Raw genomic sequence first — 17,247 nt, 5'->3', positions numbered from 1 at the left:
AAGTAAAGTTACTACATTATTTATCGATAACGTACAGATTAAAATCCTTAAAGGTTTTCATCCCAAAGAGATCCAACGGGACAACTTAATTTAAAATACCGAAGGTCCGATTTAAATGTTATTGTATACTACTTAAATGTGATGATATGTCTTATCGAAGCAAATGTCCGGATACTTTCGTGCGAATACATATATACGTAAAATTACTTGTGTAAATTTTAATACGTTAGTGTTGTATAATACATCGTTATATTTCATACATATAAGACGAGATAACTCGGACTATGAAGGAAATAGTTGATCCATTAGAATTTTGTATTCATACATAATAGCGGTGCAAAATATGAAAAAGTTAAAAGAATTTATTATGTTAACTTATTATGATCACCAAGCATTAAACTGATCACAAATCGTATTTATGAATTTTGCAACAATTAATAGAAGACGAATTAACGAGACAGCGTATAATAACAAATATGCGTATAATAACAAATATTTTCGTACAAATTATAAATAATTCTATGCTCGATTAAATCAATACTGACAAAATTTATGCTGCTTATATTTGTTGGTATATTATTAAATTTTTGCATCAATCTTATATTTAATTTCAACAAACAGTACACTAAATAGATATAATTCAGTAATTGAAATAAATGGCAAATTACGATAACCAATCCTATATATATATATACTACATATATACTATATATATATACTATATATATACTATATACTATATATATATACTATATATATACTATATATACTATATACAGGGTGCGCCGTTAGAATTCGGACAGAATTCAATTTGTAGTTCCCACCATATTAGAATTCAGATGTTTGTGCTGATTGACTCTGAAGTTAGTTAAATATGTCAATAAGTCTTCTATAACCTCAAAATGACAGAACTCGTTAAGCAAAACCCGGAATACGATAGAAGAGCGGCGATTATAGAAAGTCTTCGCGCCGGGAGAACGCCGGTCGAAATTATAAAATTCTTTAGCTACCCAAGATCGACGGTAATTTAATTTTGTTGTGGGCAAAACCAAATTTCCAGCAAGTGTTCACGTTTTGAGCGTTGTCTCAAGTGAGGGCGACGTCATGCCTCCGCACTTCTTCCAAAAAGGCGAAAGAATCACAAAGGAGGTTTATTTGGAGGTCCTGAAGACAGTAATAAAGCCGTGGATGGAAATTACGGCTTCTGGAAGGCCGTATTTATTTCAACAAGATGGCGCACCTGCTCACACAAGTCATCTTGTTCAAAATTGGCTCTCTGACAATGTGGACATGTTTTGGTCGAAAGATTTCTGGCCTCCTAACAGTCCCGACCTAAACCCATTGGACTATTACGTGTGGGGCGTTATCGAGAGACAAACTAATAAATGCAGGCACCCCAACGTCAACTCCCTACGAGCTGCTATCGAGTCAGAATTCGCGACAATTAAACGCGACCAGTTGAAGTCAGCGTGCTCGCGCTTTAGAGCAAGAATAGAGCAGGTCATAGAGGCAGAGGGTGGTTACATAGAATAAAAGTTCTCAGCAAGGACCCTTTAAATGAGATATAACAACATTTTCATGTGTTTTTGTGTATTGACTTAAATAAACAACTTTCTGCACAAAACTTCTTTTGTCCGGATTCTAACGGCGCACCCTGTATATACTATATATACTATATATATACTATATGCTATATACTATATATATATATATATATATATATATACTATATACTATATACTATATACTATACATATACTATATATATATATATATATATACTATATATTATATATGTACTATATATATACTATATATATACTATATATATACTATATACTATATACTATATATATATATATATATATATATATATATATATATATATATATATTATATATATTATATATACATAATTAAATGATAATATGTAAAATACCGAGGTGGATCAATAAACGTATTGTTAAATCCGATGAGCTTTAGTTAAGTTAAATTTTCAGTAACATTCTTACTACATCTTATGATACTTTTCGCAAAAATTCATTGCATCAACAGCTTCCTTTATTTACACAAAAATGTATAGAGAATGTAAAAAATAAAGTCTTAATGTGTTAATTAATTTGCTAATTACAAAGAGGCGACTCAAGTAAAATATGTACTTTGGAAAAGAAACGGAAGCTAAGCTGCAGATGTTTGCACAAAATGCCTTCGTTTTTCTAAATGAAGCATCAACGAACTTGCAAATGTAAACGTTTTAATCAAGATACAAGAAATATAAGTATCCGAATTTAAAACTGAAGATAAAAGACAATAATGAGCAACCGTGCGCTTGTATTTCTCAACTGTTATCTTAGAATATTTAGTAAAACGGCGAATTATTTAAAAAGAAATAAACATTTTTTCATACATAATGAAGATAGTAAGCAATAATATAAATTTAAAAATGAAAATGATAAATGGTAATACGAATTAAAAATAAGTAACTATATATGCGTTTATTCTTCGTTACTAGCATTTCATAATATTCAATAAAACTGTGTATTATTTTGAAAGTTCGAAACAGAAAAAACTTTCTTCCATACAAAATGACTTAATAATAAAGTTATACTTTGCATTGCAACTCTTCCGTCACACAAAATCGCTTCATAGAATTTTTCCTCTTTGCTAAAAGAATTATGAAAATTTCCTTTATCGTGTTTTCCTACTTTTCAATCACATTTTGTAAGATTATAACTTTTTAACCTTCCTTTATTACGTGCTTCCATCATCTGTGTTTTAAAATAATATTAAATCAACAATATCTACCTCCACGTTTCAAATGAGTTCTGAAACATTAAGTGACATTTTTTATGGAAGAGTAATTTCAAAATTCAATAATAATTTGTCAATCGACTTTACATTAAAACTACCTTTCCATTTCATATCAGAATTAAATGCACGTTTCTATTGATTTCTTGAACATTTAAAAAGTATTACTAACATTAACTATATGCAAACTAATAATATTAACAAAGACAAATTAATATAGATAACTAAACCAATCTTATTCGTTTCCCACAAAACATTTATCAACTCTCAAAAGGCTTTATATCTTCGAATCGCTTACTTCAACTACTTCGCATAAAGATCACAAAAACGTGATAAGACCATCTTTGTAGGTTTTCTGACATTCGTAAATTCATCGGAGTTTATAACCAAGAATTTCTCTGATCTTTTAAACATTTTGGACTTCGTCAAAGACGCTACAATCACCATAGGCAACACAACAAAAGAAGGAAGAAGAAAAGAAGAAAAAAGGAAAACTGCAGTTCGTAACCAGCTATGTATTTGCCGGACAGACTTTCAAGGCCACGAAAGCTCGACTTTGAAACCGCCATCCATTCGAATAGCCGACGAATCACGAGATAATGAAGAAATTTAATCAAGACTTGTGGCTGGCAAGAATCTTCTGACGCAGTGTGCAATAGCTACGAGTTACTCACGCTTGCACGACGATATATTTCGGAATATTAAAATTTACCCCGTCGATTAGGCCAAACTCGACAGAGAAATTCCTCTGTCTTTCTATTGCGATACCCTTTATCCTATCTGAGACTCCTTTGGGACTTTTCCGCGGTCATTTTCGCCTAGATAACGAAGAGATATTCCTTGTAACCGGTTCCTAAGGAATATACTCGAAATTCTTGCTAATAAGATTTCATATATGCAATTCCGTAAGATGAAACGAATCGATTACGCTCAAGAGACAACGAAAGATGAGGAAATAGTAAATTTCATAGACTTTTTATAAATCGAGACGCGAACTTGCTATATTTCTTATATATAACTTGCTTCGCGGGGTTAACCAATCTGGGAAATAAGCGGCTCGTTTGCCGCATAAAAGCGCATGCAATGCTGTTAATTTACGTGTTAGGAAAGATCATAGGTAGACTGTATAAATACATATATACAATATCCAAAATAAAATACTCGAATGCTTATCCATTTTGATTTCTTGATTATGTGCATTATATTATAATTATATTATGTGTATCTATAATTTCTTTCAATGATCATCCGCTGTTATTTCTATCACCTACATATCAGTCGACTGCGAACCTCCGAGCCAAACGAACCTCTCAGCCCTAAAAAAAAAAAAAAGGGACAGCTGACCCAGACCCGAACAGTGCGCGCGCCAACTAGACAATCTTTCGCGAAGAGAAAGACAAAGTGAAAAAAAGAAAAAAGTGACAGAAAGTGGAAAATTAATTAGTGACACCATCGCTATAAATAGGAAAAAAAAATAACAACAAAATAAATAAAAAAATAAGCGACATCGATAATGAAGCAGAAAGCAAAAAAACGGAACCCTCCGTAAGCCCAACAAAAAAAACCAGTAAAAGAAAAGCAATCTCGCCAAAAACGGACAAAGAAAACAACATTAGCATAAGACTTTCCGCGCAAAAAACGCGGAAACTCAACCCACAACCAAAACTAGTGGGAAGGTCCAAAAGACTACCAGACAACCCGGAAAACACAGAAGAAGATCTCGTTCTAATCCAAGAAGAAAACAATACACAAGATACCACCGCCAAAGAAAGCAAAACCATGAAAACTACAAGAAGCCCTCCCTCACCAGTGATACCAACAAAAAACAGATTTGAAGTGTTACAAACACAGGAAACCACCACAACAACCACAACAACAGATTCACTAATTATAACATACGGTTGCCCAATCTGGTACAACATACCAGCATCGCTAATGGAGAGAATCCGCGTTTTCGAAAGAAAATGCATTAGAGCTTGCCAAAATGCGTACAGATCCGAACAGAGCGGATACAAAAAATATATAAAAAACAAAAAAATCTACGACCTAGCCAACATTCACCGCATTGACTGTCACATACTAAAACTAGCAAGAAATCATTTCGCACAAGCGTCAAAAATAAAAGAAAACAGCCTAATCTTCAGCGGCTTATACCCAAACGTACTATATTACAAAAATACAATGACAACAGGCTACATCCCCCCAGAAGCGTTCCTATACCTAGACGAAAAAAATTACCTCCAAGATCAAAACAATATCCCGATAATTTTCCACATAAAAAGAAAAATAGGGATAAAGACAATACTCTACGAGGAAAACTTAAACGGACTGACTGCAGACACCAGGTGGAGGTACAACATGGCCCTCCCCCAAAAAGACACTAAAGACAAACACAGAAAAAACACAAAAAAATATTGGTGGATTCCAAACCCATAAGAAAATATAAGTGAAAACTACCAATTCGACAAAAAACCATTCCTACCACCGTGTAATCTAGATGTAAGTACTGTAAATATGTAAATACTGTAATCATTGTAAATAATATAATTTAACACCCCCCTCCCCTTTCCTCTCATCCCCCTCCCCCAAAATCCCACAACGCATAAAAGTAATACACCGAGGAGTCCTGTTTTGCGGCCAAGTTTCAGGACAAAATACAACACACACAAGAATACACAAAAATCACGCTCCAATGCGACTTAAACCCAAAAAAACAAAAAAATAAACGCAAAAACCGAAAATCCACGACACATATTAGACCATGGCTACGTCGTACCGACGCGTATCGGTACTTTTGCCTAAACACACTATACTCAATTCATTGTTTATTGTGAATCTCAAAAATGTACAAAAAATCAAATATTGGCTAAATAAACTATTTAAAAAAAAAAAAAAAAACTATCACCTACATATTTTTCTAATCTACTTTTCAAAGAAGGCAATTTTCCATTAATCTCTTCGTCTATCGCGTTAAATTCTTCCGAAATCGGAAGTTTTTACAGTCGTGTAATAACACAATTTTTCTTATCACTAATAACTAATAATAATTTTCTCAAAAATTAGAAATATCTTAGGCTCTTCTGGGACATTTCTATAGCTATTTTCACCAGGATCGAGAGTGACAGAGATATTTTTTTTAGCCGATTTCTACGGCACACATTGAAACATTTTACTAACAATAAATTTTTGATAGGTAAATTTCGATATTATGAAACGGGTCGATGATACCGAAGAGAAAATGGGAGGATTTCAATTTCAAACAATTTTCTACCTTCTCTCAATGTCTCAAATGTTCCACTTATTTTGATTTGACCGCGTTATTCACTGTGGATGAGTAAATCAAACATATAAAGTGACCCCCAATCAGGAAATACAAAATTATGTACACTTTACCACAAAAAGTATCGACTGATTTCTGAAATATATACCGCTGAAAATAAAAAAATTAGCAAACTGGCAAAAAACATTACTTACAATGGTGGCAATTATGACGACTTAGAACGAAGAGAAGTCGCTTGACGTTTCCTCAGCTTCCGCTAGCTGGCTTCCTTCTTCGGCAGACGATTGAACTCGACTGAACACAGAGCACAGCGCACGGAGCCTGCTTGCACCGTTTGCGAAAAAGCAGCAACGCGCACGAGCGAGTATTGACCAATCAGGATCGCGCGAATGGCCATTATTAACCCCACGCAACCCTCGCCTAATTTTTTCTCAGATTTAAAAAGTACCTTTGACTGTGTGCGTATATGAGATCCATGGATACCGTGGATACCATGGAAACATACTTTGCAAGCTCCTGTTGTCAGGCAAATCTGACATTCGACGTGGTTTTCCTTTTCTAGTTTACCCCCGTGTAATACGCGATTTCCACTTCGAACGTGGGAGTATGTGCGCGCATATGGGTGTGCTTGTGTGCGTATATATGCTTTAACGAGTGAGCACATACATATGCGCTGCAGAGCAACAGGCACGCGAGAACATCAAATCTGAGTTTATAGATTGAAAAACACATTTATAGAAAAACGTAATTTTCTCATTTATGATGATTATAGACATTATGCATTTACATATTTATGAGCTGCGACGTGTTTCGAAAGACGATTGCTCGTTAATAGAGTAAAGGTTAAGGTAGGAATGCGACAATCATTGTAACTTCTAGAAACAAAAAATGTTTATTGTTTTTATTATACGAAACTCTCAAAACACAGGTATATAATAAGTTGTGTAAGTAACTTACGAGAATAATATGATAATATGTGTTACGACCATTCGCGGAGAGACACCGTCGCGAGGAAAACGCGTCGGCGGGACGCGTAAATTCTCTCTACGATTCGGTTAATCGACGCCGCGAAATAGTCGTTCCCCTTGTTTCGGTTAACATAACAGGGGTGGTTTGATGAATGAAACCTGTTAACACTGTGTTAACAGGTTGATATATCGTCTATATTCAACAATCACTTATACAATAATATAAACGTCACAAAGTATTTGGCGATACGTACAATTAATGTGTTACAGAGAAATTCTACCCGACTTTGAAAGGATATACCTTAAGAACAATGTAAGCGAAATTTTTTAAACACGAATAAAAAGTAGAGGTGAGAAGAATCTGAATAACTGTAATTTGACCTTTCTTCAAAAAAATTAATTGTTAATTAAATTTTCGAATTGTTCACGATAGATTGAAATCTACAGATATAGGTAAATATGCTTTGCCAATATATTAAAGATCAGATGAATAACAATTCATTGCTATTCGAAATAAATACATAAGATCATTCTGTTCGAATGTAAAGTTCGTTAACAATAGATAATAACATTAAATCTCTGCATTACTAAAAATGGAAATAAATTTTTATAACAGCGAACTTTGTTTTAATTTCAATACAAAATTTTAATTTTTCAGTTCAAGAAGATAATTCACTTAATGGAAGACATATTTCCATGCATTAATCATACATATGTATATTAAAAACAAAGTGGTGTGAACCATAGGCTTTTATATGCCTTACATAATTTGATAAGCTGTCCCAAAATTAAGATTGTATTGATATAGATTGTACAAAAATCGTTGGTTTTATAATCATTTAATACGCATGCAAAATCTGTCCCAAATTCGAAATGGAAGAAGTCATCTACGAATATTTTTCTGAAAAGATGAACATTGAAAAAAAAGAAATTTAAAGGACTGAAATGAAACTTTCTCTTTTGATCAAATTCAAGTAACAACTAAATGCTTTAAAATTATTTGGAGAATTTTTGTATTAAAAGTTCTAATGAAAGAATATGAGAAATTGTTTGGGAAATTTTTCAGTCTTTCAGTTTATGAATTGAAATTGCGATCCTTCTTTCAGGTAAAATATGTTCTTATAAAAGTGGATTGTAACTTAATAATTAATTCCATAATTATTTAATTTAAAGAAGAAGATAAAAACTCGTAAATGACTAAACTTACATTTAATAAAAAAAAAAAAAACTGAGTAAAAATTAAAAGGTTTGTAATATGAAAAACTATATTAAATAATGTAACTATGAAATGTACATAACAAAAATTTTTTAAATTTAAAAACATGTAACAATGTAGTTTTTTTCTTCGAAAATTATAAAATAAATTCAATTGCTACCTAATTAAATAAAATTAAAATAATATCAATTTTAATAATAATATTTATATTATATATATTATATATTATATTAACAATAATAAAATTTAATAATAATATTAATATTATTCTTGATGGAATTATTCATAATTTCATTATTTTTTCTTGTGTTTATTTTATTTCATAAAAAATATGTATATCAAAAATAAAATTTAAATATAAAGTTTAATTGTTCAATCTTCATTCATTATACTTAAACAAAGTATACGCTTAATGCGATTAGGGTTCCAATCTCTCCTCGTTATATACATTGCAACATAAATTTCATTTATTTTTCAGAAACTGTATTCCGTAATGGATTTAATTAAGGGTTCCTAACACTGAAACCATGATCTATGCGCTACAACTATTTAACGTTGGAAAATTAGATCTTTTATATGGACACTGGTAACTTTTGACATGTTGTTTCAGCACATGTCGATATCGTTATCCTTGTTTTGTTAAAAAAGGATGATACATATACCAATTTATTTCAAAACATTGTAATTGTCATATCAATCTTTAATATAGCCAATATTGAAACAATTATAACACAAAATACAGATATTAATACAAAATGTTATATGTACGATATTTCAACAAAGATATGAGAAGTTATTTAATATCAAAATTCTATACAAGAAAGGGTATCAAAATAATAAAGGAAAGAAGGAATGAAAACAATTACCAATATTAACTTCATTATTCTATCATTACGTTAGAATTTAATAGAAAGTAGCTTTAAAAATCATAAACATATCTTTAAAAAATGCCACAATATTATTATTAGTTCGTTCTGATCGTCCAAGCAATCAATAAGTGGAACAACCACTCTACCCGTAAATCAATCAGTTTCTAAGGTATAACATCGAGAGCTGCATACTGACGAATAAAGTCGCTTAATCCAACGAATTCATCGAGAGACATCGTAAAGTCGGGTAGAATTTCTCTGTAACACATTAATTGTACGTATCGCCAAATACTTTGTGACGCTTATATTATTGTATAAGTGATTGTTGAATATAGACGATATATCAACCTGTTAACACAGTGTTAACAGGTTTCATTCATTAAACCACCCCTGTTACGTTAACCGAAACAAGGGGAACGACTATTTCGCGGCATCGATTAACCGAATCGTAGCGAGAATTTACGCCTCCCGTCGGACGCGTTTCCCTCGCGACGGCGTCTCTCCACGAACGGTTGTAACATTTGGTTCTTCGAGCCGGATTCTCAGTGGTGAGTGAAAAGTGCACACCAGTAACACTCACTAACATACAGTGCCACTTGAATCCAACATAATCAACGGCGGAAGCGTTACCACTTGAGTGAAGTCGGTAACGCCAGAGCCGTCAATTCTGAATAGGCAAAACCCGATAGTTGAAGAACGCAACCACGCAACCTCCCACCGCAACTGGAACACCGCAATCGTCAACATAACGATATTCAACAACTTCGATCCGACGACAAAACGCGTCACTCTCGGCAAGGATCACCTTTCTCACGAAACGTACGTCAACGACATTCCGCTACACAGTGACGAGTGACCACTGCAGCCGAAACAACTCCGCATCGGGAATCACCGATCGCACATCATAAGCATCACCTTCGGCAACGAAGTATTTTCTTCACAAACAATGGAAAACGAAGAAAGAATCACCGAATTGCATGAGGAGTGGCAATATCTAAACGACGAATTCGAGAGCGTATGGAACCTACTCGACGGCTACGAACTGTCCGGTCAGCGCAACAAGGCCGTCTTAATATCTTATCGAAAACTATTTGACGACATTTGCAAACGATTGAACATTGTCATTGACGAATTGCTCGAGATCGACGACAAGAAACCTGAGAACTTACTGGATTTCTATATACAACTGATAATACAATTCAACAACGAAATTGATTCTTCCTCAATGGATGCCTCCAACACAGTGGCGAATCCACAACCACCGGAATGCAGCAGCAACACTTGCAGCAGTGTCCAGAGACGTAAGAATGATTTCAATAATAACAGTAACAATGTTCATACTCCGCCGACGGAGAAAGTCGTATCGAATCTAGCGCCGATTCCGTCGCATGACACGCGAAGTTCATTGCATAATAATAATAATAATAATAATAATAATAATAATAATAATACTTGCAGCATCGCGACACTCTGATTCAACGCCACCAAACGCATTGAATCAGGCAATCATTCACGATGATATGGATTGGGCGAAAGAGAAGACCTCACCAGGCGACAATTCGTCGCAACCATTGACCTATACGAATTCGTTACAGGATGTCCCATGCCCTATCACGATAATTCATAATGTAGAGAGCAACACGTTAAACTCCGTCAATGACACCGAGTTCAACTTTTTACCTCTATTGAATTTTGATCGGTAACCTTTCAACGGGGGAAGTATGTTGAATATAGACGATATTTGAACCTGTTAACAGTGTTAAATTCATCAAACCACCCCTGTTATGTTAACCGAAACAAGGGGAACGACTATTTCGCGGCATCGATTAACCGAATCGTAGCGAGAATTTACGCCTCCCGTCGGACGCGTTTCCCTCGCGACGGCGTCTCTCCACGAACGGTTGTAACATTTGGTCCTTCGAGCCGGATTCATTCGTGAGTGAAAAGTGCACACCAGTAACACTCACTAAAAAATATTATTATTATGCGTTCCACATATGTAAGTGTATATACCGATATAAGTTTAAAAGACAAATTGGCTTTCCATCAATTTTTTTACCGATTCGAAAACGATAATATATTATCTGAAAATTCTCGTTCAACCGTGATTCAGTTTTTTCGTGTATTATGTACGCAAAGTAATTCCAATCTGTATTGTTTTTCGTCCGAAAACCGGGTCGTTTAGTGTTTACTCGCATGAGAGTATTCGTCGCTGTCAGACGCATTAGCCAGATATGTAGCCCATCGGTTTCAAAGAACGTTATTATTTCAACCATAAACATGATCACGTATTAACGCAAATACTATCATAGAAAAATCTTTTCACTGTCATAAATACTTAAAAAAGAACATTATACGAAATAACGACATGGAAAATGGATATTACTCACTAACAACTGGAATAAAATCCAATTCTAAATATTCCAAAAGTTATATTATAATAAATTATTATAGTTATATTATATAAAAGTTATATTGTTAGTATATTGGCTAGAAACAATAAATGTAAATATAATAGATTTTTGTTGATACCAATTTCTACCAATGATTAATTTAATTATATTAATTAATATATATATTAATTAATATTATTATAGATACGATGTTTTTACGATACTAAGTTTATAGTTTCATTTTTTTCCTGTTACCGTTACTATTGAAAAATTGTTGCTTATATTTTTATCTACATATGTAATCAAAACATAAAAGATATAACTTAGAAAAAACGAAGCTGGCACCCCGCTGGGGGTAGCCACCCACATGCTATATTTATTTTTTATTTTATTTTATTTTTTTTTCTTCACCAACGGGATATAACACTTTACCAAATGTCCACAAGGACAAATTGTAAAATAACCAAAATAGAATAAAAAACTAATCACATAAAAACAAAAAAAAACAAAAAAAATATGTAATCAAATATTAAATATTTTGCAAAAAGCTATAAGTTTTCATGTTCATGCTAGCATAGATAATCTGTAATAGATGAATGCATATAATCTTCTGAAAAATTGTTATACTACCTAAAATAGCTAGAAAGTTATTGAAATCTTATTTATTAAATGGTAAACAGGATCTCTAATGTAATTATTACTATACATACTTATTTCATTCAAAAATACATAGATCTTAATATATATGTAAATACATAATAAAATATATATAATAAATGTTTTTAGTTCTTTCAATAATTTTATTATTATTTATATATGTATATTCATTTAGTATTACTTACTACAGTATTATTTCAATCTCAAACGTATGTTTCAAATAATATATACAGGGTATATCCTGTAAGTTTAACCGCCAATTTTCAAATATTTCTGATACTCAAATATTTCTGAGCGGCATTTCCTACAATTTCTGGAAGGAATGTTTTGCACAAAAGTTAGATAATTTTCGATCAACTACATGTTTGTAAATTACAAATTTTTTTCCGATAAAAAGTTGAGATCGTCATGATTGATTATGATTCTGTTATCATTTTGAGATGATCTTGAACTCAGAAATTTAAGTTTAACAAGTTTAAGTTAACAGTATTAGTTCATTCTAACGTGTAATGATGTAGTACAAGACAATATTATTATAATCGTTGGATAAATTTAAAAACTTATTCATTTGGCAGTATTAGTCTTATATCTAATATATGTTTTAATAGAAATGGGATAATTTTCCATATCGTATTTGTAAATCGGATTTGTAAATCTGAAGGTCATCTAAAAGTCATAGTATTGTAGGACGTTGAATTCGTCTTGACGTTAGCTGCTACTCTGTGGAGTCCAAAATGCCATTTAAAAACTCAAGGTCGCCTTGACTTTTTATTTAAAAAATAATTTTTTGGATATTTTTAATACTCAAACGTGTATCAGACCGAAAATTAAATAATTTTTATCAATAATATTAACAATTTTTGTTAATCGTCGGAAATATGTGAAAATGATTCATCCAAAGACATACAAAATATATCTCTTAGTTGAATAGCATGTACTTGAACATAAGACGTAAATATTTACAAAAAAAAATAGATGAAAGAAAAGGAAAACTGCCGAAACCCGGGGTCAAACCGGGGACATCTAGATCTTCAGTCTAACGCTCTCCCAACTGAGCTATTTCGGTTTGTAATAAAGGCGGTTCCATTTAATTTCAAAATTATATATATTCAAATTAATCAACTTTTTAACATTTATAAAATATAAATAATATATTTTTTATGTGAAAAATGTAACATCAGCATATCGTTAATACAAATGTGTCTTATTTCAGTATATAGTACATTTTAACTATTGTTTTGAAGTTGATTCACTTTTTGTTGCACGTTTGAAAACAACATAACCTATATAAATAAATTAATTATTTGTAAAAATATATTAAATTAATTGTTTGTCGCATAAATTCCTCCTAGTATCTTATAACACATTCGACGTTAATACTAATTTTATTCCGTTTCCAGAAAAATTTGTACGCAATGTTATGATTACATTCATTATAGTTACATTCATTAATAGATTGAAAGAATCACTGAACTATACTTATATCTGTTGAATGTTAGTAATAGAGGAGTAAGTCTTCTACATAGCGTAGAAGATCGGAGCATAAACTAAGGTAAACTCACATAATTTTCTTACAAATTAAAAATTTCCCGTTTCGTAAATTAATTAATTAATTTTACAAAAACTAACAAACGAATCGATTTGAAATTTGGTATCCTATTTTGATATGACTGATACCATAAAACCTCAATATTGTATGACAATTTTAACTAACGTCATAAACGATTTAAGAAAAAAGTCTTTGCACCATTTACTAATGTATAGCATAAAAATTGAGCTTATCGTTACGTAACGAGTCTCATTTTATAGATAATTTTATTATCTACAATTGTTACGTCGCGCGAGACGGTCCGTGCGACGTCCCTTTCGGTCTGGCCGCCAAGGCCTACCCCTCGTTACACTGACCTGCAAGAAACCCAAGGAACCAGCATAAACCGAATCTTTTCAGCTTAACTTCGATTCATACAAATATTTTCAGTTTATGGATGGTCATTTGAACAGTCATTAGGTTTATTTCACACTCTTGCTAATTACGGGGAAAGCAGGTGTGCCCTGCTAAACAGCTGATTTTTCCCAAGACCAAGGACACCCATGAGTCATATCTGCAGGAGCCTCTCTCCGCGGATTTGTTTATTAACTTCGGCTATAACCAATGGGCATCGCGGATCGTTACCCTCATTATTCTACCGAAAAGTGTGAACAACGAATCCGCGTCCTTAGTTCAGCAAGGGTACACCCACACCGAGCTTTCCTCCTAAATAGTAGGAGATGGGTCAGTCTCTGTTCTTATACTCCGCAGACAGTCAAGTACACTACTCTTCAACAACGCGGAAGAGTCAAGTCATTACGCTCATTCGGTCAAACATTGCTCTACGACGCCACGTAGAGTCAAATCACGTTTATTCTACACATCGGAGAATCAAGTCAGTGCTACAACACTCATCGGGTAGTCAAGTCTACTATTCTAACACGGTATCGACAGTCAACGCGCTAACAACATCAACTCTCGGGTTAAACAGTGTAAGGTCCGACGAAATCCAATCTTATCTGTATACGTTCCACGTGTTGTAAACGGCAATAAATTCCTTATATTAGATGACTGTAGACGACAGTTATTTTACCACAACCACTCCTATTATCCTAACAGAAATCAGGCGTATCACGCGCGACACCGAATAAAGATCAGCTATATTCTTTTTAATAGAACCATCCATTTCTTAACACGTTAATCAATTTGTTAATCAATCCGCATTTCTCATAAAAGGATAGTAAACTTTTATGTCGAGAAACCATTAGTACTGAACGAAAAACCTTTGGAAAAGCTGAATAATATAAATAAAATAATTAAATTTTAGGTTTTTGTCATTTTTATCACTATAATATTAATTATTTATATTGACGGTATTATAAATTATAATAGTATATACTATAATAGTATATAATATTATAATTTATAACTACATAATATTATATAGTGCTTTAAGTTAATAGTGTTATATATTAAGACGTCCTTAGTGAGGAGTGCTCACACTTTTAGCAGCAAAATGACGTTCGGTCCCGCGCGATTCTTCTGACGATGGATATAATAGCACGTACATGTACCGTATACTTTGTAGTTGCAGGCGACTGACTTGCCGAGGTAAGTCGCAACTTTAGAGTCGCGCGCGATCCTTAATCGCGGTAGTACGAATAAAAATTGTGCCATATTCGGCAATGGATTTTATAATCGCGTGGCTAGTCGCAAATGGAAAGCACGCTTCAGACGGCAACGTTGGAAGACCAGAAAAATAAAGCTCTTCTGTCTCACAAAAGAAAGATACGTACATATGTGTTTCCTTATTCTTTCAAATTTTGGCGCTGCTGCGCCAATTTACGGCTATTAAAATATGGAGAGGACTTGGAGAGGTATTATAAGGAACTTCACTTTTCTAATATTCACGTAATTGCTCTACACGTGTGATACTCGCCAGAGATCTAGGGCATAAGATTTTCACACTGCGCTTCTCTCTTTTCTCTCAACGGAGTCCTAGGCCATCGTACAACGCTCGCATACATACTATGAAGGGGATACATACTTGTGTGTGGTTGTGCTATAACGTTACCTCCCTCTCGCACGTACAATACAAATGTACCATATGCCGCTCTTAATTTGAAAAACCTGACTATGAAGTGGGAAAGGTGATAAATGATGAAATGTTGTCAACACTGGTAACGAGTCAACAGTTCAGTACTTTCCTCGGAATTTTGAGGGAGAAAAATTACCTAGAGAAAATAATAACAAATTTGTTAAGTTTATTAATATATTCACATAATAGATCGTAGGCGATACATTTTATGTCCCATGAGACATGCGACAATGCCGCGAGACCAAGCATCGATTTTCAAATTTTATAGTCGGTCATAGATACACAACTGTCTTGTAACTATACTATTATTATCAGTACCAGAAATGCGTTCGGTTGCCGTCGATCGTTTGGTAGCCGACATATTATCTTTGAAGAGAACGCTTTGCATATAGTAAGTATCTATACTAATAAATTGCATGTATGTCTTTAATATTATTATTTTGTATAGTGCTTCTCCCTATAATATATATTAATATATAATATAAAATTTAAAATTTATTTCTGGTGACTTAAAGGACATAAGTATAACTTGTATGGCTTGTGTATGGCTGTGCATTACGTTATTTGCAAATTAATTTAAGTTTTTGGAATTATCGTAATATCAAATGATTATTCTTAGGAAGAAAATTACTCTGTACATGCACATATCTTAAGTTGCTAAAAGTTAAATTACAAAGTTAAATTACATGTAATGGATTAATAGTGTAGGATAATTAAAAAGAGTGTCATTTTTTATAAATTACGAAAAAGTTACTTATATCTGAACTAAGAAATGTCATAAATATCATAAAACGGAAGCAGAAGAAATAACATTGAAAGAGAGAAAGAGAAAGAGTAATATTTTAAACGTAAAGGTTAGGTGTTAAATTCTACTCAAATCAAATAAAATATTTAATTAAATATAAAAAAAAGTTAAAGTATTTACTTAGTTATGTTTATTCCAAATTGTTTGTTTCGGTATAATTTTTGCAAAATATTAAAGAATATATACTTGCGTAAATAAGAATATTACTTTCAAAGTCGAAACAATCATATAAACATTGATGTAGGAGCATTATAAATTCATAATTTTATTTTGTATACTTTGTTTGATAGAGAAATGAACATCTTTTTGCCCATTAGCAGTTGGTAGATAATGGTATTATATCATGAGACGTAATTTGATATGCCAGTTCTGTTAGATGGGAACACTATCTGCTTCGCATGTATATACAAGTTTCCGGTGAACCAAAATAAGAAGAGAAACCTTTGTTTGAGTTAATGAATTAAAAACTATTTGAAAGTGATCTGTGGAACAGTATAATTCAGAGAGATGAGGACCGAAGTTACAGAGTCACAACCTTTCAAAAACTTAAAAGAATTATTCGATAACGTGGGTAACTTGAAACCATGGCCAGAAATTGGAGAACTACGAGATTCAACTGATTATG

At 32.7% G+C, this 17,247-nt stretch overlaps 1 non-coding gene across 1 annotated transcript; it reads right to left on the bottom strand.

Annotated features, from left to right (window-relative positions):
• Nucleotides 1-13,184: 13,184 nt before the first annotated feature.
• On the bottom strand, nt 13,185-13,257 carry Trnaf-gaa (transfer RNA phenylalanine (anticodon GAA)). The gene has a single exon. It is a non-coding gene; the product is annotated as a tRNA-Phe (tRNA).
• Nucleotides 13,258-17,247: the final 3,990 nt, after the last annotated feature.

This window comes from Bombus pascuorum, unplaced genomic scaffold, assembly GCF_905332965.1.
Source record: "Bombus pascuorum unplaced genomic scaffold, iyBomPasc1.1, whole genome shotgun sequence".
NCBI lineage: Eukaryota > Metazoa > Arthropoda > Insecta > Hymenoptera > Apidae > Bombus > Bombus pascuorum.
Note: the sequence above shows the minus strand (reverse complement) of the source record. Positions and strands in the feature narration are given on the sequence as shown.